Below are 5999 nucleotides of genomic sequence, written 5' to 3' on the forward strand. Positions count from 1 at the left end.
GGAGGTGAGAAGAAATCTGGCTCACTTAACAAGATGAGGGAAGCTAAGAATGTAGGATAGCTGGATGTGTAAGACTGAGAAAGAGGCAAGTTAAATCCTGATTTTGAAGAGCCTAGTAAATAAGAGTAAGATTCATATCTTAATTTGGAGAGAAGGGACAAGCAGCCTTTGAGCAGGGGGATGGCATTTTGAAAAGCCCTGACTGTATGAAGAATGATTTAGAAGGGTTAGAGCAGAGGGGTGGAGACTACTGTCATCTTGGAGAGAGACGATTGTGGCCTAGGCGAATGGGAGTCTTCGAGGTGTAATTAAGAAGCAAAATTAACAGCGGATGGACAGTAACCGGTCCCGGGCTTCGCCCCATCTCTGGTTATAGATGGGTAGACTTCGCGCTCGGGACACTGAGCAGGCCTGGTTCCCGCGCCTCAAGCCAGGGGGCGTGATCTGCGAGAGCCGTCGCCCGGGTGATCTGGTGGGGCGGGGCCGGGGGCGGGGCCTCCGGGGCGCTGCGTCACCCAGTGGTGGCGATGGTGCGTGTGTGGGGGGCGGGGGATACGCTGGGCGCGTCCCTGGGGTCACGTGGTGCGCAGCACGCAGAGTCCTTCTGTCGGTTGGTCCTGGAGCGGCGCAGCAGGAGCGGGGCCGTGAGGTGAGCTCGCGGCGAGGCGCGGCGAGGCGCGGCGAAGCAGGCTGGCTGGGGCCGGGTTGGGAAAGGCCAGCGCTAAGCGCGCGCCGTACGGGAGGGAACGGTGACGGACGCCACCGCAGCCCTTGTCCCCTGCCCAGCTCCGCTCTCTCTGTCTGGCCCCGTTCGCCCAGCCCGGAGGGAGGCCCAGGGACCGCTGCTGAGAGCGTGGCGGGCGTGCGAACTCCGCCCAATCCCGAGGGCTTCCCATGGGAGTGACGGCGGCTACGGCCAATCAGCACCGCTCGAGGGGGCTGGGCCCTGAGGTATGGGCCTGGGGCGCGAGCGGGCGGTATTGGGGGTGGGAGTGTTGAGCGCCAGCGCCGGACTCGTGCTGTGTGACCCCCGAGAGCCTTATCTCTAGCTCTTGCTGTCGCCTTCCGCTTTGGTACTGCGGTTTGTTTCATTACCTTGTATCCTATTCTGGGGAGCACACCCCTTTTTCAAGACCCCGAATGTGGGAGTGCCCATTTACAGTTTTGAAAATCTGGACGACGCACCCCCTTTCTTAAACTGTAACCCTTGTGATTTTCTCTTTCTAAATCCACCCCTAATTGTGGGTGTACTCCGTTTCTCTTGCTCCCCCAAACTGGGAACACGCCGTTTTTCAAGTCTGCAGTCTGAATACTACTTTTGCAATTTGGGGGGGTTCCTTGTTAACAGGTCTCGGAACTATGAGGTCTAGTGACCGAAAGTTTTTGGGTAGTTTATTACATCTTCACAACTTCAAGGAAGAATGCGTTTTCCAATTTCCAAATCTGAGGACGCGTTTCCAGAATTTTGTAAATAATTTTTTTTTTTTTTTTTTTTTGGAACGGGGGATTGAACTCAGGCCCTTGTACTTGCCAGGGAAGCGCTTATTCCACTGAGCCATCTCCCCGGGCTCCCAGAATTTTGTAAATTTAAAAGGCATTTTCATTTTAGCCTTCAAATCTGGGATCTACTAAAAAGGAGCTACAAACTTGACTTTTATGGACACATATTCTCGGTTGAATAGGGGATTTACTGCCTTTTTTTTTTTGGAGGGGTGTTGTTTCTTTGAGACAGGGTCTTGCTGTCTAGGCCAGGCTAACCTGGATCTCCTTTTTTTTTTGCGGAACCGGGTATTGAACTTAGACCCTCGCTCTTGCCAGGGAAGTGCTTATTCTGAGCCATCTCCCCGGCCTCTAACCTGGAACTGATCCTCTGTCTCAGCCACCCTAGTGCTGGGCTTACAGGAGTGGGCCACCATGCCTGGCTAATTCAGGGTCTTGTGGGTTTTTTGTCTTTTTGAAACAGGGTTTGGCTATGCATATGCAGTTCAGGCTGGCCGTGAGTTCATTTTGTAGTCCAAGAGAGTCTCAAACTTGCAATGATCTTCCTCTCCCAGCCTCTCCAGTGCTGGGATTTACAGGGGTGCACAACCATGCCCAGCTATTTCAATGTGTTTTCCAGTCTTGCTATCCGCGGGCTGCATCCTTTGATGAGTTCCCCAAACTACCTTGTGTCCTGGGGGAAGACTTTTTTTTTGAGAGTGTATTTACTTCCTGTTCCCATTAAATGTACTAAATGCTTTTCTTGGAGTATGAAATGCTCAACTGTAGTAGGGTAGCTACCTTCTTTTTTTTTTTTTTTTTGGTAGCTACCTTCTTGATGCTCCTGCTGCTACCCTTACTGCTCCTCCCCTTAGCAGCCCAGACTGGCGTCAAGCTGGTAGTGATTTTTCTGCCTCCAGAATGTTGGGATTACAGGGATGTGTCACTCAACCCCACTAGAGTTCTGTTCACGAATGTGTATTCCTACCCATTTTAACTTTTCTGCCACTGAAAACATTTTCATTACTCAGTTTCCTTCTTTTTGGAACTATATTCCCTTTTAGGTATTCTCCCAGTCCTGTCAGTTTATCCATCTCACTTTTTTTTTTTTTTTATAGTGAGTGCTTATCTTTGTTCAGCACAGCACTTTCTGCTTCTGTTATCTTTTTCTCTTTCTCTTTTCTTTCTTTCTTTCTTTCTTTCTTTCTTTCTTTCTTTCTTTTTTTTTCCTTATGTAGTTCAGGCTGGCCTTAAACTCATGCTGTTCCTCATGTCTCAGCCTCCCAAGTGCTGGGATTACAGGTGTGGTCCACCATGCCTAGTTTGCTTCTGTCACCTTTTGCTGAGTACACTTTTGTAGTTAAAACTTCTAAACTTCTTCCCCTTGTATCCTTTCCTAAAGGGGTACCTACACATAGCCTTTCATGTTTATCTTATCTTTCTGGAAAAAAGAATTATCTATCCTGGTTTGCCCCATGCCCAGATATTCTGCTTATTGAATGACTAGCACCAGTTCTCTGTTCTCTTTCCCTTGCTCTGGAGGTGGACTCTGCATGGACTCTTAGGTTGTCTGATGCTGGATTCAAACTGGAAAGGAATCCTCTTGTGTATCTTTTGTTATTCACAGGATTCCAGGTTCCTGGGGTTTTGCTTCCTTTAAGATTCTAGCTAGGGGGGCCAGGGAGATAGCTCAGTAGAATAAGTGCTTGCCTGGCAAGTGCAAAGGCCTGAGTTCAATCCCTAGTTCAAAAAAAAAAAAAAAAAAAAAGGATTCTAGCTAGGTGTGCTTGCTTGTTTTTTCTCTATACTGGAAAAAAGCCCTTAAGTGCATTTTCTTTTTTTAACATTTATTTATTTATATTGTGTGTGTGTGTGTGTGTGTGTGTGGCCAGCTCAGCCCACCAGGGGGCGAGGCTGGCTGGCATGTGGTGCTGGGGGATTGAACCGCGGTCCCTGTGCTTTGCCAAGCTTGTTCCAAGTAGGTGCTTTAGACCACTGAACCATCTCGCCAGCCCCTTAAGTGCATTTTCTAGTGCATTTTGTCCACAGCTGGAATCAGTGCCAAAAGGGATAATGACACCTCTGACCTTTCTGGCTTTTAGGGATGTACAGAGGGGAAAAGAGTTTGGGTCTGATAATCTGAACCAGTAGGACAAGGCAGAAATATTTCACTTTCAGGAACAAGTTCTGTATCTCATTTGTAAACTGGATATTTGCCAAGCACCTGCTTCCTAGGGATGCTGGGAGATTTAATGATACTCCTAGAAACCTCTAGGAATTAATAGAGCTTGGGGGAAGTGCTCTGAACTCATTATTGGAACTTGAATAAAATTGACCATTATTGTATTTGCAAAACCTTTTTCTCTCTCAAGAGTCCACAGGATGTTCAGGGTCTTACTGCTAGATCACACTTGTGGTGATCCGCCTGTTTACAGCCTCCCAAGAGATGGGATTACGCACCACCACGCCCAGTCTCAATTGCCATCTCAGTGTGTCCTGGGGGTGGGGCCAGCACTGCTGGGGCGGGGGGCCGGGTCCCTGGCCCCTGCCCCTGCCCTTGCTTGCAGATGCTTTAATCTGCTGAGCTATATGCCCCTCCCCCCTTTTTCAGCACTGGGAATTGCACCCAGGACCTCATGCTTGCTGTGCAGGTGTTGTGCCATTGAGCTATATCTCTGCTTCTGTTTTTTATTTCTTTTGTATGAAAGCCCTAGATCTAAGCTGTATTATTTCAGCAAGTAAAAGATTCCACATTCAAATTGTGTTTATTAGTAGTACTACGTTTACTTTTTTTTTTGCAGAACCAGGGATTGAACTCAGGCCCTTGTGTTTGCCAGGGAAGCACTTATTCTGCTGAGCTATCTCCCCATCCCCCTAAGTTTCCTTTTTAAAATTAGGTTTATCTCAGGAGTAGCTAATAGGGGCCGGGGAGATGGCTCAGTAGAATATGCGCTTCCCTGGCAAATACAAGGGCCTGAGTTAAATACCCGGTTCTGCCCCCCCCCAAAAAAAAAAAAAAAACAAAACAACAAGGAGTAGCTAATAACGTGGTCTACTGAAGGGAAGAGGTACTTAGTTCACGTTCTTGACTGTTTGTTTATCTCAGTACTGTTGGGCAGTGCATCCTTTTTTTTTTTTTCTTTTTTTTCTGGAACTAGGGATTGAACTCAGGGCCTTGCGCTTGCCAGGCAAGTGCTTATTCTACTGAGCTATCTCCCTGGCCCCAGTGTATCCTTAAAATATCCTACACCATTGCTTCTCAAACCTTTTCTTTTTTAGTTTTTTGGGATAGGGTCTTGCTGTGTACTTTATGCTGGCTGGCAATGCTGTGGTCCTACTTCAGTCTCCCTGATGCTGGGATTGCAGGTGTGCACCACCACCCTTGGCCTCGAACTACTTGTTTGAGTCCGTTTCTTAACACAAAGCCAAAGATTTATTGGAGCAGATAGAAAGGTGGTGGTTAGTGTTGTTGTTTTTTTTTAAACGCAGAACCAGGGATTGAACTCAGGCCTTTGCGCTTGCCAGGCAAGCACTTTTTCTACTGAGCCGTCTCCCTAGCCTCGGTGGTTAGCTTTATACAGTGCAGTTGTTTGTCTTTTATTCTTTTTTTTTTTTTTAATTTTATTTATTTTTGTGTGTGTGTGTGTGTGTGTGTGGCCAGCTCAGCCCACCAGGGGGCGGGGCTGGCTGGCATGTGGTGCTGGGGGATTGAACCGCGGTCCCTGTGCTTTGCTTAGCTTAGCTTGTTCTAAGTAGGTGCTTTAGACCACTGAGCCATCTCACCAGCCCTCTTTTTTTTTTTTTTTTTTTTTTTTTTACAAAACCAGGGATTGAACTCAGACCCTTGTGCTTGCCAGGGAAGCACTTATTCTACTGATCCATCTCCCTGGCCCCTGTTTTTTATTCTTTTATCCAGATACACGTCCCTTAAAATTTGTATAATGTTACTGGTCCCTTTTTTTTTTTTTTTTGTAATGAGAAGCAAACTCAGGACCTTGCTCTTGCCAGGCAGGCCCTTCTGTCACTGAGCTAAAACACCCTCTAAGGAATATTAATTGTAATCAGTTACAGTTATTGCGTCTTCAGCCTAGAGTGTTTGACATGCCAGACAAGCAAGTGCTGTAACATTGATATGCACATCTGTGCTCCCCTAAAACCTTTTTGGTGGTATTGGGATTGAACCCAAGATCCTTGCAATGAACTATATCCCTAACACGATTTTTTTTTTTTTTTTTTTTTTTTGCGGAACCGGTGATTGAACTCAGGCCCTTGTACTTGCCAGGGAAGCACTTATTCCACTGAGCCATCTACCTGCCTCCCCAACACATTTTATTTTATTAATTTTATTGAGAAATAGTAATGAGACAGTTTCAAAACAGGATAGTAGGACAGTTACAGTAATTAATACATTGCATATTGTCTTCATAGTAGTTATTCATAGTATAAGATGCAGACATGATATCCTGTCCAAACACTATTAGTACAAATCTTCTCATTGAATTAAGAGAAAGTAGCTGTAT

At 46.6% G+C, this 5999-nt stretch overlaps 1 protein-coding gene across 3 annotated transcripts in view; it reads left to right on the forward strand.

Moving 5' to 3' along the window:
* The first annotated feature begins 568 nt into the window (after positions 1–568).
* Phf20 (PHD finger protein 20) overlaps positions 569–5999 on the forward strand; it is a 171073-nt gene continuing 165642 nt past the window's right edge. For 2 of the 3 annotated variants that reach the window (XM_004630988.2, XM_023714919.1), the window contains exon 1: positions 569–649. The gene's annotated coding sequence lies outside the window, so the exon portion shown is untranslated. Of the gene's footprint in view, positions 650–713; positions 952–5999 lie in introns of those variants that run through there. The other variant, XM_023714917.1, reaches the window with a different exon arrangement.

Source organism: Octodon degus, unplaced genomic scaffold, assembly GCF_000260255.1.
Source record: "Octodon degus isolate 3935 unplaced genomic scaffold, OctDeg1.0 scaffold00037, whole genome shotgun sequence".
Classification (NCBI taxonomy): Eukaryota; Metazoa; Chordata; class Mammalia; order Rodentia; family Octodontidae; genus Octodon; species Octodon degus.